Source organism: Ixodes scapularis, unplaced genomic scaffold (assembly GCF_016920785.2).
Source record: "Ixodes scapularis isolate PalLabHiFi unplaced genomic scaffold, ASM1692078v2 PGA_scaffold5__190_contigs__length_132052651, whole genome shotgun sequence".
NCBI classification, from domain to species: Eukaryota; Metazoa; Arthropoda; class Arachnida; order Ixodida; family Ixodidae; genus Ixodes; species Ixodes scapularis.
The window spans coordinates 62063832-62082626 of record NW_024609880.1 but is presented as its reverse complement, the minus strand read 5'-3'; the positions used below and the strand labels follow the sequence as shown (position 1 = coordinate 62082626).

General features: G+C 42.6%; 1 protein-coding gene across 1 annotated transcript in view; it reads left to right on the top strand.

The window, feature by feature from the left end:
* The window catches only part of LOC8025016 (receptor-type tyrosine-protein phosphatase N2), a 542301-nt gene that overhangs the window by 66468 nt on the left and 457038 nt on the right, over nucleotides 1–18795 (top strand). The gene's annotated exons all lie outside the window — the stretch shown is intronic.

Sequence of the window (18795 nt, the reverse complement as noted above, 5' to 3'; positions counted from 1 at the left end):
AAAACGCATTTTTGAGTTCCTGTAAGCCAAGTTTCGTCATGTCAATGGGTAGCGTCCACCACTCTCCTAGTTAGTTTGCACGATACCACCTACGTGGTGCTTCCGGAGCGCTAATGGAGCTTACGAAAAATGCACCAATCAATTGTGTGCAGTAAAACTTTTCTCAAAGATGTTATTCGGTGACGCATTCATCGTACCGAAATTTGGTGAGCGTCGGTTTTAGGGCTAGAGAAAAACCCTAAGGCCTCAAAAGCCCCGTTTTCTTCCTATGCACAAAAATGAAAACGGCAAAAACAGGCGGATTGACGTTTCCACTCAAAGATGGCACAACATAAAGCAAACGCAATAAAAATTCTTAGAAATTAACACTGTAAAGCAGACTCAGCAGATATGAGCATGCGTGGTATACTACTCGCGAGTAGCAGCGTCAGTCAGACGGTTTTTACTGTTTTCTTATTTCATTTCATTTCATTTCATTTCATTTATTATACCCTCAGGGCCCGAAGGCATTACAGAGGGGGAGAGCAACAAGAAGGTTAATGCAAATAACATAATACATATTTAGACACACTCAGCAATAAAGTAATTAGTTATTGTACGTTTAAAGAGCTCAGAGTCCGTGATAATGGCGATCGACCGGGGAAGGTGGTTTCACTCCTGGGATGTACGGGGAACGAAAGATGAATAAAACGTGGTTGTGATAGAGTTAGGAATGCCCACCTTATGTTGATGATCAAGACGGGAGGAAACATAGACAGGCCGAGCAATTAATTTGTCGTGCAGGAAAGAATTATGGTGATACGTTTTATGGAATAGGGAAAGACGAGAAATTTTACGACGTAGGGATAAAGGTGGTAAGGAGAGAGTTGTTTTCATAGAGGTGATGCTAGCGGTGCGGTGATAGTTTGTGATTAATGTATATAAAAAGTTTTTTTTTTCTAAGCTCATAATTTTTTTTGTAACCCACACTTGTGAAATTGAAGTACGTTAAATGCATCACCTAAAGTCAGCTTAGCGAAAAGTTTTAACGCGCTCCGTTTATTGAATTAATTATACAATTTCTTTTACAACCGAATATCGCTTAGAATCAACCCGTAGGAGACAATACGGAGCTCACGTTTCGCCTGCTTCTTGGCGGTGGTCGCGGTGCCGTCAGAACGCCAAGCCCCAATCGCTCTGATTGGAAGGATAGTGGGTAGACCTCTACGCAGCTATGCGGAGCGCAGGTCACCCGCTTCTTGCGCAGGAGCTGCGCTGACGTCATAACGACGCTTAGTTCTGATTGACTCTGATTAGAAGGATAGAGGGTAGTCCTCAATGCTAGATGCCTCGAGGTCTACCCACTATTTGTTTTCAATCAGCCAATAAGAGATCGGCATTCTGACATCATCCCACCCCCTGTGCAAGAAGTTGACGAATTTGAACTATGCCATTACATTGAGCCCTACCCACTACCTTCCCGATTAGACTGAATCAGAGCTCGGCACATTCTGGCGTCGCTGCAAACCCTGCACATGAAGAAGACGATACTTTCAATGGGTCATACCTTCGTATGACGTCATTGCTAGTGGATTCCCGGACCCGATCAAAGTGGCAAACACGCTGGAGCTCGTCGACAGTCGACGCAACGGCGGCAGACTCGTCTGTACTGGCATCGACACGTGTTAACGTCGCGCTCATTGCAAGACGCTGCGAGAACTGCTGGCGGCAACCGCTGACGCAAGCTACGTGCACCGGTGCGTGGAGTCTCAAGTGATGACGTTTGAGGGAGAAAGGTAGAAGCGTAGAAGGCGCACTCTTCGGGGTGGTATAGGTTTGCATTCGGACGCTCGGGTAGTTTCGTCGTTTTCGGTGTTGGTGAAACGCGCAAGCACTGCGACTGGCTCTGTCGACTACAAAGCCCGGTGGGTACATACAATCGGAGACGTATTTTCGAGGCCGAGAAAAGTCGGTGCTTATAGTCCGCTTATCTTTTGTTTCAAATCCGTCGGCCTGGTGGTATTTATGGCGGCCATCTTGGCCGCCGACGAGTCGACTTCCCGATCGCTGGTCCGGCTTAAGTGAGAATAAAAAATAAAAACTAATATACACAAAAAAAAAAAAATCAAGTACGAGACCACGTTTTTCTAGGTTCTTGACTACCCTGACTAACGTGCCATCGACCGCAGATGTAAAAAAAAAAAGAAAAAAAAAAAAAGAAGAAAACCTTCAGCGAGGTAGAAAGCATTTCCTCCGCGCATGGAAAGACATATGAGACGAAAGTGTAGATCAACATAGCGCGTTGGGCGAGATTTTGAACCGGATGTTTCATGCCTCTCAAACTTAACGCAACTACTCGGTTACGCAAATATTGATCTATTTCTATTGCATGCTACCTAAAGATAAATTGGTCGCAGCAGCTGCTGGAATACCTTCCCTTGGTTGGGCTTCATCGGGGACGCAAATTATCTCCAACTAGTTCAACCGCTAAGTTCAAGAACAACTCAAAAAAAGAAGAAACCGGACCATGTATAGTGGCGGCGTTGAGTTTGGGACTCACCGTACGTCGCGACAACTATACGAAGTTGTCACCGAGATTTGTATTCATTTAACTCATCGGCGTTTCTTACGATCGCGAAAGAAATTAGTCCGCGTTGGGTGTCACATGCACTTTTAATATACTAAGTGATTCTAGAAAAATTTAAGAGGCTTCGTAGAAAAATACCGCAGTCACGTGGCGTACTAATTGCGCACTTTATGTTGTTCAAGCAATAATCTCTACAATGGTTTTAGATAGCCGCAAAAAAGTACAATGGACAAACGCAAACTTCCACGTCAACTGTTTGAGCATGAATACCCTAGAAGCTTCGCCGCTGTTTACGAGTCATGGCTAGCTCTGGCAATTAAACAGCACTGGCGTTTCTTAATAACTGACAGTTGGAAGCTCTCCAACAGTTCCACCTATTTTTTTTTTATTCAAAAGCTAGAGATTTAGTAAACAGGGACTAAATTTAATGTGACCTACCATTTGGCTAGCAAGAAGAACAAAAGTCGTCCAAAGTCAAAGACACTGTACAGCTACTAATTATTCTCGCACGCAAAAAAAAAAAAAAAAAACATTGTAAGGTTAGATTTAGAGGAAATAAGGAGGCAGGCATCGAACAGCCTGAATCCTCTAGACCTTATTGGCGGGACCAAGCCAGAGCTCCCGCGCCCCAACACACGCCGCCAGACAGAGGAATAGAGTATATAGGACTGACCCGTAGGCTTCGCAGCTTTATTTGCCAAGGGACTTCGGAAGTCAACAAAAGACGCGAGCGCGCGCGTATTTTCCTTGCCGCCAAAAGGGCCGTCTTCTCCGTAGAAAAGAGGAGGCGTATGAACCCGCTGCTGAGGCTCCTTTGGAGAACGTCCGAGGAAATTAAATCCCAGACCAATATTTTCGACCGGAGTGAGTCGCATTCTCGTTTCGCGATCTAAATGATTCCGTCATCCGAGCGTCGTCCTGCACTTCTTCGCTGTATAGTTCACGTTCCCCCCTTAGACAAATAAGGCTCCGCGCGGAGTGAGTCGCAGTGTCTGGATGAGCCCGAGGGTGCGGCAGCCATGCCTCGCCTTTGTGTCCATAGGCGGACCGCTCTGTTGCGCTTTCTAGATATAACTGCTCTGATTTTCGTCGTGGTCACTGTGTCGGCATCGATCTGTTTTTGTCTTGCCCCGATTTGTGAGTAGCTCAAAAGACGCTGAAAGAAGGAGAACCGAAAAGCCAACATTTATTTGGCTACTAGGAGTCTGATTCACGACATGACGTAAACGCCAAGACTGCATGCAAAAAACGACACGAAGACTAAACGGTCTCTTCCTTTTAGTGTTTGAGTCGTTTTCTTGCCTGCAGTTTTGGGGCTAAACCAGCTCGTTTGCGTCCTTACATTCACTTCATAAAAACAGTTAGCGTTCAGGTAGCGACGGCTGGTTGTACACTGACTGCGGAGGTCGTGTCTTTTGCGTCCTCTCATCGGATTAGGAATCAACCTCCTTAAATGTTGGTACTCTATCGACATATTCATAACATAACATTTCATAATCTGAAGTTTTAAAATCATGACATCAGTCGATCCGCGAGACTTCAGACCGATTTAGGAAGTGAAAGCTGTTCGCGCAGTCAGCTACTCAAGGACTCACGTCATGCATTTCTCAAGTATAGTCAGTTACGGAACAAAGAAAGAACACTCGCAGACAGATTAATACGGTGTGTGACGCGGCTCAAATATTTCACGGCAGTATCGTTTTTTTTGGCGTGTTGTTAGGGAATGAATCTGTTCATGCGCAGATTGAAGGTACGCGTTCGACGAGGATGACTACGACAAGGTATGGAAATGGGCAAGCGTTTTTTTTGTAATGCTATAGGACAGCGCAGCGTCTCAAAAAGAAACGCGGCACAATTCCAGTGACGTGGTTCACTGCGTGACTTTGCGGAGTCTCTGTGGATTAATAGGCCGGCTTATTAAGGAAATGGGTTTAAACCGCAGGATGGGACTTTTTTTATTGGCCCTCGCAATAAAGCGGATGTAAATATCATTAAGACTGTTAAACACAGTGTCTGCTTTCTTAATGTTCGAGAAATACGTTCGCATGGTCACGCACCTGTTATGCATTAGGATACTGTTAAGGAAGCCTACAGACCAACTCAACTCTCTGACGCCACGCCGATGAGTCGGCGTTGCTGTCAACACTGCGCATGCGCAGATCGTTCGCCTCGGGCGAGTCTGGTTTCTGCGCGCGCGCAGTGCCCTCACTCCGTGGGCAAACGCGGGCTTGTTTGTAAACAGTGTGTTGGTGGATACACAGCGTTTCAGCGCTCATCCGCGAGGCAAAAAAAAAAACAAAAAACGCCGAGTCACGGAGCTGTGGACACATCCGCGGCGTCTGATATTCCATGCCAACTACTTCGAACGTTCACAGCACGTTGCGCAACCCAGTAAACGAAGCTGACGGCTTTCGGAAAGCGACTATCGTTATGGTATACTGCTATGCTCCGGGCTGACGGAGCCAGTCGGTCGGTGCCAAATTTGCATCGTCTTGCCACTCGTCGTGTTTGTGCGCTTGCTGTCACCTGCTAGATCAATCACACGCAGTAAATATGGCATGCTCCAGCGCTTTTCATATTTTTGCGCGTGATTGAATCAGTAAATGATAGGAAACGCACAAAGACGATGATCACCGTGATGCCCCGATTTCGGCGCTGACTGATTGGCTACACCCGATTGTGGCGTTGACTGAGGTCAGATTTAATGTAGCACGAAGTATATACCATATATAGCTAGTGCGATGCTCGGGACTAGGCTAAATAACACCGTTTATTAGAATTATTTACTGAAACATGTAATGTAAGCTGCGCATTTACAAATATTGCAGAGATTTGGATGCGTGCATAGCAGTTTAAAATGATGCAGGCTTACAATATAGATTTCCGAGTAACTGATGGCGCGTGCTCCGAGAAAGACTGGGTTAAGCGAAAAAGAAACAAACGTATGACATCGGGGGGAACACAGAGAGGGCAACGTGTCAAGTTGCTCGGGGGGAACTCGTTCCCGTGAGTGTCATTTGTCTGCAGGCGGATTATTTTGCAGGTCCCTGAGTTACAGTTTGTTTCACCATTAACGGGATGCCCCGTCGAGGCTCCGGAAACGAATTGTAATCGTTTCTTGCGAGCGCGTTTTTTTTTTTATTTTTCTTTCGAAAAGTTTTTTGTTCTAAATCGTCGACATCGATTTGAGACACTGGGTTTGTCTCAGAGGTAAACATGTTATTTCGCGGAGATTCCAGGTTTTTGTAATGTATCGAGTTCAAGTGAGAAAATAAAATCTGGTTTTACAGCGAAGCTGTTATGCGCTAAGATCTGGGGGAAAAAAATGCGTCCGCCGATGTTGACAGAAAACTCCCCTTTGGTCGTGGCAAGTATGAATAAATAAAAAGAGGGAGCAACCTGCGTGAGTCAGCCTTTCTTGGCATTATTACATTGTGAGGTCCTGATCCCTTGTTATCATCTCTCGGCATTGTCCTCGAGGTCGTCCTAGAAGACGTCTTTGAGGTCGTCCTTGAGGTCCTCCTAGACTTGGTCCACGAGGTCGCGCTTGAGGTCGTTCTAGACGTCGTCCTTTAGGCGTCGTCCTTGAAGTCGTCACATAGGTCGTCCTCTAGGGGTCGTCCTCGAAGTCGTCCTACACGTCGTCCTCTATGCATGGTCCTAGACGTCGTAAAAATAAAAGCTTTGCTGGTCCTCCATCTTCACGTGAAGTGGAAGGGCTCTACAATTTTTATTTTTGGACAAGCAAAAATAAACTAGGCACCGCATAATGCTGAAGCTCCGTAAAAAAATGACGTTAGCTTTGGGGATAAAATGCGGAAGTTTTAGTACATGACGGTACCTGGATCAAAAGATACAAAGGGTAAAAATAATTTCTTCATGAACCTACGTCCACCTAAGCCTAATATTCGTCGCACCAAAATGTGAGATTGTGGGGGTCTGCAGTATTTATTTCAGTGAAGAAACTTGCCAGTAAAAAGACGATGTTGTTTTCTTTCTTGAGTTAAACAGCGCAAATGAGGTAAGGACGGGAGAGACAACAGGAAGTAAGCGGCGCTCTATCCTTCCTGTTGTATCTTCCTTCCTTATCTTATTTGCGCTGTTTAAGTCAATATGTCTAACCAACTCGCCCAGCAACTCATTTTGGTACAGATTTCTTCTTTTTTTTTGCCGACAAGCTTCTTAACTGTAAGAAATGCTACAGGCACCCTCAATTTCATATTTTGGTTTTGACATAAATAAGACGTAGGTGGACGTCGGCTCACCATGACATACGCTTATTTGCATTTTTCTTTAATCCATGTTCCGTCGTGTGCTCGAAATTTCAGATTTTATCATCACTGGCAGCTTCACATTCTCACAGATTTTGAACTTTCTGTGATGGGTAGTTTATTTACTGAAGCTAAAAATACGTTTGTATTTTCCTGTTCAAGCCGATATATGTTGTTTTCAGTTAAACGTAGGCAGCGGATGTTACAAGCTGTTGAGATAAATTAGACAGCGTCAAAAGTGCACTATTACGGTGTATGTTATGTTTCGGTACGTGTTCTATCGTTACTGAACCAATCATAAACAGAACAGGTCCAGTGACTTGCGTTTTTTACGCCACTTTATTGGTACCTTTAGCTCGTAGCGTCGGCTGCATCTGGACTTCAGCTGTTTAGTCTGAGTTTTACGTGTGCAGGGCAGATAAACCTGGCGATCTTCCAGAACTTTCCATACCCTCGAGCTCCGCTCTCTTCAGTGCGCACAGGTGGTCGAGCTCCTCCTCGCCTACCTCCTTCTTTTTCGCCTACCCCTCTGGTCACGTGACCTCCGCCGGTTACCAATCAGCATCGACCTTCGCGGCCATGCTTATCAGGCTTCCCTTATCAGGCTTAAGGGAAGGCTAAGCACCTAACCAAAAAACGTTTCACGTGAAAAAAAAAAAAAAGTCATCCAAAACAACAGTGCATTATTTTTCGCTGAGTCATATTTAGATAGAACAGAAATATGTATAAAGAAATCTGGATGTGGTACGTATAAAGGGACGATAGGTTACATAGAATCATAACGCATGAATTCCGAAATAAAAGTTCAGCGGCACATTGACTGGGAAGCTTGTTTGTTTCTTAAACTTTGTGTTAAATATTAAAAATAATGTTTAATGTGTCGCTTTCTGGGCGCTGTCATGTTAGTAATGCTCGTACTAGGACCTTATAATTATGATAAAAACATTGGATTGGAAATAAATAACTTTTAATTTAAATGTGTCATTTAGACGTTTGCTGTTTTTTGCAGTTTCCGGGGATTCCGTTCTCGTTGTTACTGAAAGAAAACCACCCCTCACAACTTTGACATCAGTTAGACGTCTTCACATTCGGAGAGTATAATAAGCAGTGAGAGAGTGCAGGCGAGCTGGTAATCAATCGTCATCTTGTAAACCCTCTGATGGGGAACGTCCGTTTTTTTATCGTTCCCCATCTCAGGGTTTACAAGATGACGAGTATAATAAGCTGTACCAGCGTTTCGTCTAATCAACGTAGTCTAATGCAATGCATCACACCTACACGTATCATCTACGTCTTTTCCTGCCTGATCAGTGTCATACTATAATTTTTTATACTTAACCAGGTTTTGGTGTAACTGATAGTCTATACATTTGTCTACCCTGTTAACCAATTAGATAACTGTGCACGAGCACACATGTTTCACCGTTCTAGAACTCACACACACACAAAACGAAACATTAATCAGTCAATTAGTAGCTTGCAGAATCAGCGGTTTCTTCACACAGGCTTATGAGAATCGCTGCTTTCTGATTCTTGGCGTGTGAAGCTTTTGTAGTTAGTGACAGTTCTAGAAACGCCGGACGTAACATTTGATGTTCCCACTTCTTGCCTCACGATTGTTTCTTTGCGGTTTATTGTCGGCTAAAGCCGCAACGTCATTGGCTGCTCAGAGATAATGAAATGCCCAGGGTTCGCCACGTTTCCCGTTTCTTAATCTGTCGGCAACTACAGATTCTTTCCAGTTTTATGGAATTGAGCGAGCGAATTCGCATAAACGATTGAGATATATCTTTTTCTTTTTTTTCTTCTCCCGCTTCATTATTTTCTACACAAAACGAACGAGCAGAAAACGGAAGCGTGTTCAAATTAGCGACTGCCGTGAGTTCAATTTCGAATGACGTCTGCACCGCCTTGGGCGGAGCGTCCCGGGCGCAAGAGAGATTCAACACCGGGGGCCGTTCGGGGCTGCCTGCAGGCCGTTAAAGGAAACTTTTTTAATTAGAACCCGTAACGCTCCCTCCGCTAATATTGGTTCTCGCGTCGATGACAGGGGGGGTGGGAGGGGGGGGGGGGGGGGGGGGGGGCAGCCCGGGAAGCGCATTGCATGCTGCAATGAATAGAGCTGGAGTTTAGTAGTGGGAGACTGCGTCTTATTCGGGAGCGAAGAATAAAGAGCGCGGGCTTGTCTTATCTAACCGCGAAAATTTCTATCCAGAGACTTTTTATCGATACTTTTTTTTTGTATTTAACTTTTTCTTATTTTGTGTGCTTTCAGCGTTTGGTCGGCGGTTGAGGTAAGGCTCTAAATCGTGGGTAAACGTTAGAAATCATTGAGAGACCGCCAACTGGGTATGGTTATTTGCTGCCGAGGTTCCGTCTTTTTATGGTTGGATCCAGGGTGGAGAATAAAATTGAACGTTATCTAAATCGCGATTTAAATTATAATTTAAGTCGTGATATAAACCGGGCCAGATTTACTATATTGATTTAAGTCAAACCTTTTTAAAAAAGAATTCTGAGAATAGTTTTTATTTAGAATTAGTCTATCATTTGATTGTTGAAATGTGCGTGTGCTTTGTAGTGAAATGAAAAAAAAAAATCATCACGAAAGTCAGATTAATATTAGGCTTATCGCGAGCTAAAACCAGTGGTCTTCTGAGCAAATCAGAGCAATGAGCTTTCTTTCGACTTTCCATTTATTTTGTAGCTTACGTAACATCTCATTGCAAGCAAATAAGAACGCGAAAGGAAAAACATATACAGCCTTTTACCTAACTAAAAAGAAAATCTGTTTTTGTTGTAGTTAGGCTAGGGTTACACCAATAAAGGAGTTATTGATTACACAGTAGTTTAAATTTACTGTTATCCTTGATTCCGCGTTGCTCTCAGTGATTTACGAATCGATCAAGCAATCTGCCATGTATGGAATGCCACGTGTGAAATGCATGGAAATACAATTTTACTTATTTGATTGTTTAAAAAAGTTATGATTTCATTCCATCCTGGTTGGATCCCAAATCAAAAGTACGAAAATGAAACTACAGGGTACTAAAGCCATTAAATTAACGTTAGGTAGGTGGATAGGAGATACTGAGTAGATATATACGCATAATAATATATGTTCAATGTCGTTCTCAAAATATTGGCCTGTAGATTTTTATATATATATCTGCAGCTTATTTGCCAGTAAACTGGAATGGATGCTGAAAAAAGTTATAAATATTCAATTTCCTGAAATCCAGTTTTATCGTGTTCCACGTGCGGCATCATATATTATTACTACAACGTAGCCTTCCTACGGTTTAAGACATTAATAAGCATTCCAGAAAAAAAAGATTATTTCGTCGCGCACTTTGGTTCGAGAATCGACTGATTATACGTAAAACTAGCTAATACCTTAAAAACAAAAATGTGCAAAAAATATAAAAAATAGCATACTTTATTTTCTTCGTTTGTAAATATTATGTAGTTCCAAATTTACAATCTTAATATAAGAAAGAGCCCAAGAGTTTGTCTTCTAATCAAAGTAAAAAATAAACGCGTTAATTAGTACATTTGATCATAATCCCACATTTATTTCCGATAACTTCTGGCCAAATAGGTATTGTGTGAGTTAGTATAGAACTTCTAATAAAAATTTCCTGCTCTCTGGCAACAAATTGCGTGCACTGTAAATATATATATATTTTTTTCGCTATCGAATGTGTCACGTAATGTGATACGTTGGCACGAAGACCACTTGTTTGTTTTTGTTTGAAGGCGGGAAGGGTCAAATTGACCCGCCGGGGCAACGGTAGCTGGCAGCGACAAAACTTCGTTGATGAGAACTCGAATTGCCAAATATTTTGCTGTTTTGATGAGTCAAGAAAGTTTGATGAAGGAAAAAAAACACCTTTTCGACACCACTAACGTGCCCCCGTCTACGCAGAAATTGACCTAACGTAAAAAAAAAAAAATGAACGGACTTTTGAAAGTTTGAAAGTGTGTCAACGCGATCATATTAGCCGAGAATGCTCACACTCCACAAGCAGGCAATTTCCGGTCTCTTCGACCTGTATATATATATTAAGCTACGTATATGTTTCTATGTATCTGCACGTGAATCCACGGCGGCTATGTTATCAAAACAACGCCGAAAGTGTAAAGCAAAACAAAAAAAAGATAATTAGAAAAATCTTAATATTGTGCAGGTTAACATTCTGGAAACTACCATCTGCCCCGGAATTTTGGTAACTGATGCCACAGACGAGATAAAAAAATAAAAATAAAATAAAATATCGATAATATTAAAAAAAACAATTTGCGATTAATCATTCTTAAGGAAGTTCAACCGCATTTCACACACGCACGGTTGCCATAATTATCTAATTTGACAGTTTTCGACAACCACCCACAGTCGATCCTGTTTTGAAACTCAATGAGAAAAAAAAATGAAAGAATGATAAAAAAAAATATGAGAAAAGACTTTTGATCGAGTTAAGGTTACTATTACGTGAACCCCTAAGTCACCTTACTTTATCGGCATTTAATTGGTTCACGCGGGCACTAAAATTAACGATGTTTTTGGTCACTGACAGCCTATGAAACGCTGCAGAGTGCGGCATATTATGTCCGCGCGGGTTGCTGCTTCTTGATTCGTCCCTGGCGCGTTCTTATCGTCTAGTGCAGCAAGCTGATTGGTTGCCGGGAGTGGTAATAAGAAGCAGTGTACTCTCGCCGTGCCCGGCCTATTGTAAGCGCTCACTGACTATGGAAAATGTAATACAGACGATTTCGAGATCACGAGAGCAAAACGCCTTCGTGCCAGCGTTTTGTGAGACGCTCCACACTAAAAAAATATTCAAAAGGGCACGTCTTACTTCTTTCCTTCGGTTTCAGAGCTCGAGCACATAGCGGTACATCCCTCATTGAGTTATGGAACAAACTGAATCGTCTCCTAAGTGTTCTAGAGTTATATAACGGGCTAAATAATTTATTTTACGCTTTTAATGCGAGGATTGTGGAAATGTGTTGCAACATCGCGTCTCATACTGCATCTGAAATAGATGCGTAAACGAGACGAACATTGTATTGTAGGTTTGTAAGCACAATTCGAAATGAAAAAAAGAAGCATCTTGCTAACAGTGGTAATTTTTAAATGAGTATGAGATAGGGGCGGCTGCATTTTCTCGTAAAACGTAAGCCGGGGTCACGCTGCTTATATAAATCATGCAAGACACTGTCTGCATTCAGATTCGAACGCGAGTCACCGCGAGATTCCTGCTTCGAATGCCGCCTGATAATGAGTTCGAGGGGAAAGCTTGGCACGCGGCATTCGAACCACGGATATTGCGGTGAATCGTGTTTGCAGACTCTCGTTTGTAATCTGTACGAGCAGGTTTCAAACGTATAGGGACTTAGCATTGTCTCCTTGACAAATATTTTACGTGACGCGTACTGATATTAAACATTTTCAACATGAATTGAATGTCTGCTGCATTGGATCGAAATATAAGTTATCCGATAACTTTGGCAAAATTACCCTCGCGAAGAATACAATATTAATTTAACTCCTCGTAAACAACGCGAGTTATCTACCACTTTTGTAAGGCCTACTTTTGTGTACGCACGTAAGTTTCAGCTCGCCTCGAATACGTTACTTGTTTCATCCATTCTAGTCACGACATTGCTTTCTAACGGTTTTAGATTTTCAATCTTAATCCGACTTTGCTTCTTATTACACGGTGTTCGAATGTCTAGTTGTTGTTAACATCTAGGCATACTCGTTGAACCAAAACTTTATCCGTGATGTTTGCTTGAACACCACCATTTATGTTCACCGGTATCAAAGCTCTCGACGCCACCGGAATGGTAGTAAAATGTTCATTGCCAGTACGCTTAAGCTTCCTTTCCTATTTTTTTTTTTACAACAGCTTATTTTGTTTCACGTTAAGTTTGTCCGCAGACAACTCGACGATCAGATAGAGACTGTATAATACTGTTATGGCGCTAGTAGTCTTTGCGCGTTTTTCATCACCGGCTAGACCATGTCACGCTTCGCCAAATGTCCGGATTAGAGCCCGCGGGGCCAGTCTTTCGAGGAGCACAGCCCTTGATAGAGTCGATACGTTTATAACAAACGCATATATAACGTGTTTTTTAATTTTTTTAATTAGTAAAGAACCAGTTACAATTGTGCCGTGAACAGTCCTCGCGCCCTCGCGTCTCCTGTTTGTTGTGAACTGAAGTCGGCTGCTTTCCGATTCTGTGCTGAGGCCGCGTCACAGTAATTTGTGATCGAAGTTTCCCGAGACATGCTGCCCAAGTCGTCCTACTTTAACCGTAGGAAACTTAAAACTGAATAAATCGCGGGAATGGTTAATTCAATTACCACTGCACATGCTTAGAGTAAGGCCAGTTCAGATAAGGCATACCTGATTGTCGCTCTTGCGCGGATAGCATCGCAGTCACATTTTTGCTAGTTTCACTCGTCTTCAATTGCCACTAAAACGTGTTGTCTTAAAGAACTGAATGTACATATGCGAACGAGCTTGTTAACATTGAACGTTACAAAACTACGAGATCGCAGGTAGAAAATGAGACAAACACTGAACCGACCTTTCAGTGTTTGTATCCTTTTCTACAGAAATACTGAAAGAGACCTTCCAGTGTCTGTGTCGTTTTCTACGTGCATTAACGGGGATTTTACTAAGTTTATTTAAAACTTGAATTATGTTGCAGTTTAATTTGTTCTCTTTAACAGGTTGAGGTAATATTAAAATAACATTATTTACACATTGCTCAGAAAGCATATCGTAACTAAGATCATTTGGAAAACCCACTGCGGGAGTAGCCTCGTGCTTGCAATTGTATTTGAATATCTAACCTCGCAGCGTTTGTCAACTTTAGTATGGTTGAACAGGTATTTTCTCATATAATATATAGAAAATGACTTATTTCTTGTCAGTGGCGAAAGTTGACGCTTGAGCACAGCATCATGCCTACCCGTTTTCTCTGCATTCAATGCCCCAAAATTACCGCCTGCATTTTTCTTCACAAAGCACTTGGAACACTACTTACTCATTGTCTCTAATTAAATTAGCCAATGAGAAGGGCAAGCGGCAGTGCGTTTTAGTGGAAATGCAGACTCAACCTAACCTTTCGAGACGGAACAGTTTCGTACCAAGGTACTGGTCTCGGTATATTTAGACATCCACTTCTTCGATTCGGTACTTCTCCTAGAGCTTTCCCCATGGACATATGTTTATTAACACATCTGTGTAATGTTTACTAGATTTATTTTTGTATCGTAGTGAAATAATTTCATTTTCTAAAATCTTACGCTTAGCTCAAGCAAAAAGAAAAAAAAAAGCAGTGTAAACTTTGCAATAATTTGTTGTTTATTTATCTCCAAGATTTCGTGGACAAAGTCTGCAGAAGGTCGACTTTTCGATTGTTTCTGGGATTAAATATTTCAAACTGATTCATCCAGTACTTTTTACTAGGTATGCCAATCACCCGTCTAGCCGACTACATATTTTATTGACATTAAAGGATCCTGTGAGCAGTATTTTCACCGATTTGCACTACTTAATAAGGCTCGTTGGCTTTACTCCAGTCAGAGAACCATCGAAACGTCTTTTTTTTTTTTCTTTTTCTTTTTTAATACGAGCGCGCGACGCTGTTAGCGTGAACAAACGATCGCCGGTTTTTCCGGTTTTTCTCTTTGAAACCAAGGGATGTCATCCAAGCTATTATTGCTACGGAAAGAGCTCATTTAGTTCTATAATGTAAGCGACAAAATTTTGTGCTCGCTAATACTATTTAGAAGTAAAATGCGAAAATGCGCCAATGTCCTGTTCGCGCTAACAGTGTCGCGATGTGTACACTGCGTTATTGTTTAGACAAGCGACGCACTATTAGAACAACTAAAAAGGTTTAATTTAGTTCTCGGCACATTTTTGTTCTCAGTTTTAATGAGATTATTTTGGCACATCGGTACGAACCATGGTGTTGCACCGTCATCAATGCATTACCGTTCGTCTTCTTGGCATGCAAATCTATGCACCGAGGCGACATTAGCAGCCTGAATATACCTCTACAAAAGTGCGCGCTATGTGCATACCCAAAGGTAGGGCGAGGGAAAGGAAGGCCGAAGAGGAGGAAGCCGACGGAACGCTGGAGAGGGGGAAACCTCCTCCTCCCTCCAGCGTTCCGCCTGCTTCCTCCTCCCCGGCCTTCCTTTCCCTCGCTCCGCCTTCTTGAGTGTCAACGGACTATTGTAACTACTGCGCCGATTGCTAAAGCTCGTCATTGTTTAATCACGCTCTCTGGGTCTGTATTGGCCACGAGGGCTGCCTCAGCTTTCGGCGCGAGCTCGACCCATCCCGTATCGAGCGCGAGCGCCGGCTCAGCGTTTGCCGCAGACTTATACGTAACGCTTTACAAGTAATGGATTACTTGTAATCGATTGCATTTTACTGTAATTTTGTAGCGCTTCAATCACTTCTTTTAAGCAGCAAAGATCCTTGTAATTGAATTACTTGTTTGCTGTAATCGATTACACAATTACTCATTTTTCTCAATTTCTTTTTTTTTCTTTTTTATGTAGAAGTCCGTATGTGTTTCGGGACGGAGAAGGTTAGATGTGCTGGAGTCACTCAGCTGTGGGCAACGGTCAATTTTTTTTTCTAAATTACTAAGCACGGGAGCTCCAGGATTAGTAGGCCACTTCACTACGCTTCGTGTCCTGGGTACATTTTTTTTTTTTTTTTTGGCACACCTGAGATTACATCCGAGTAGGAAAAAGGACCTTATCCAGCCTCTTGCGGGTAATTTATTTAAACGGCGCTTTTTTTTTCCACGAGAGGGATTGGGTGTGTTAGCGTCACTCGCTCAGCTCTAAGCAAAAACAATCGAGGCTTTCTTTTTTTTTTTTCTTTTTTTTTCGGAACAATTGAGCGCGAGAACCCAAGGATTATACTACCTTAATCAAAAGAGTTGAATGAAAAGTAACGTGGGAAGTAATATATTACTTTAGAGTAATTTTTCGATTACTTTTTTAATCCTGTAATTGTAATTGTAATTGGTTAGTTTTTTTAGTAAAGTGTACAAGTCTGGCGTTCGGTGAGGAATCGGATCCAAACATACGGTTCGCGCCCAAGAAATGTCTACCACCGATGTTGCTCGACGTGGTTTTTGAAAAGGATGTATCGCTGGTATGGCACCATCGAAAGGACGGAACCATCGATATAGCAGGGCAGTAATATACGGAGGACGAAAACCTCAATCTGCAGTTAAAATGGCTGTTTATGAGAACTTTCTTTTAGAGCGCAGCTCTCAGGCGTCCGTTTCCGCGTTTCGCGGCGCCGCCGTCGTCGTAATCGCCCCGCTAAATTTAGCGCTAAATTGAAACGGTGTTGAGGTCACTTGACGGCAATTTTCTCGCCAAATCTAGCGGAGAAACTGAATTTGTTCATGGGTGAAGTGACACGAAGTCACGTGATGTCATTTTCCCCACTAAATGTAGCGGGGAAATTGAATTGGCATTGAGGTAACGTGACGCCAATTTTACCGCCAAATTTAGCGGGGAAACTTAACCCACTGAATTTAGCGGGTTAAACAAAAGGAGGAGAGGGCGCAAAGGGACATACGCTCCCCTCCTTTTCCTCGGGAGCTGCGCTCTAATTTTGCATTACAGAGATTTCAAACGTATTTAATTTTTTTGGTATTAAATCTACTCGCTTCTATCAATACATTTGTATTAATAAAAAAAAGTATGTTCTTTTGATTTTTTCATTTTTCGAAAGCTTTTATCTTGACCGCCCGAAACCACAGTCAGTCGCGCCAGTCACACATCGCGCGGAACTGATTGTCCGTGAAATCGCGCTGGAGCTACCGATCGGCCGCTGTATAACGGAAACTGGCTTCGGATCACCGCTGGTCCCGACGCTTTCGTTTCGCAGCCACGTCCCTTGCTACTCCCTCTTCGTCCTCCTGCGCTCTTCGTGGTCGCTCCTCTCGCTACTTCGGTGAAGCGAAAATTCCGCAAGTAAAGGCCTTCATAGTACGTGCAGTCCACTTTGCTGGCGCCGAGCGCACACTGACGAAAGCCCCTGCTTTAAGTGCAGACTGCTCGCTCCACGCTACACGCTTTGCCGAGGACATTTTTCCACGCTCGGGCACGAAAACGCTAAGTGCTGATCATATACATGTTTCCCGAAGACCACGTACCTGTCAGGTATCTTCTAGCTACTCGTACGGCAATTGTGACCACAGAGGCCTATAAAACGTTTTTCCAAAACTGTAACTGGTCAACAATTTTAACTGAAAACTGTTGATACCGAGACTGAAAGTTTTACAAATGTAGTGCAAAAAGATATTGATGTCTTTATGCTGAAACGTGTAAAGAGCCTTTCCAAATAACCTGGTTGGTTTTCCAACGAATTACGGTATTATATGCGCAGAAAATTGCATTTTCATAAACTCTTCAAATCAAGTGGTGTGGACCTGTGGTACGCAAAGTTCAGGATATATAGAACGCTCGTGAAAAAGTTGTTTGGGCTCTACGAACGCGCGCATCACGTACGGGTAGAAAAAAGCTTGTTCCGAAAGCCACATGAGTTCTGATGACCTGTCAAACAACGTTCAAACACCACAAATAACAATATCTCTTTACGGAATGGGTCTGGGGTATATGTGTCCTCGACCCAGGGGGTAGCAAATGGTTTTGCAATTCATTTTCGACAGTGATACTCTTCGGATATTTATGGTGGCGTTACGTCTGATAATTTCAACTGTCGTAATACTTTCAATATCATTAGCGTGAATAGATCTGAAATCTTCGAGGCGACAATAAAACTGAAGCCAAAGCTTTCTTGGGCATCGATCAGATACCCAGCTTCATCATCAAGGGCTGCTCGGAGTTCTTCGCACCTGTTTTAGAGAATATTTTAACCTTCCTTTACTATTTGGCTTATTACCTTTCCCGTGGAAGAGGTCGGTTGCGGTTCCTGCACAAAAAGCTGGTGATGCTTGTGTGGCGAACAGCTGTAGACCTATTTCCTTATTATACGCCTTTTCTAGGGCTTTTGAAATTCTTATATTTGCCCGTATGTCTCACCACTTCACACACAAGCGAAGTGATTTCCAGCGTGATTTCCTAAAGAGTCGTTCAGAGAGAACGAACTTCATTTTGTTCCTTCACCATTCTGTATCGTTTGTTTTAAATCGCTATCAAGCTGATACAGTTTACTTCGACATGTGGCAGGCGTTCCACAGACTAAACCATAAATGGACTCTGCATAAGCTATCTTGTTATGCAGTTTCTCCTGCATTCACCACATGGTTTTAGTGTTAACTTACTTAATTCTCGATTGTTGTTATTCGCCGATGACTTGAAGCTATCTTTTAATATTTGGTTACTCAATGACTGTGCAGGTTTACAAGGTGATGTGTCACGGGTGTTTGAGTGGTGCTCGGCAAATTTCTTGTTAATCAATCCCAAAAAATCTAAAGTGCTTTCAATGTGCAGAAAAGGGAGTCCATATCAAATAACTATATTTTTGGTTCCACTACCATTTTCCGTGTGTCTGTGGATCGCCACCTCGGTGTTTATTTGATGATCATCTTTCTTTTCCCTACCATGTCTCCTAGATTGTCGCGTCAGCTGTAAAGTTACTGGGCTTAATTTCTCGTTTGACCAAAAACAATGTTTATTTATTGTGTATTATTCGCTTACTTTGCAGTGTAATGCGTTCTGGGGTTCAGTTCACAAGTGTTTTGTAGAATTCTGTCACAGAAACCAATGCTTTGCAAGCGGAACAAGTTCAGGGTACGAAGGGTAGGGCGGTTTAACTACTGTTTCACAAAATAATTCATGTTCAAATAAACAGCAGCTTGCTGTGTTGTTTTAACTTTCACGGGGATCTACGTTCCAGTAGGCACGCCCGCTTGTTTTATCTTGGCTCTCAGGAGAAA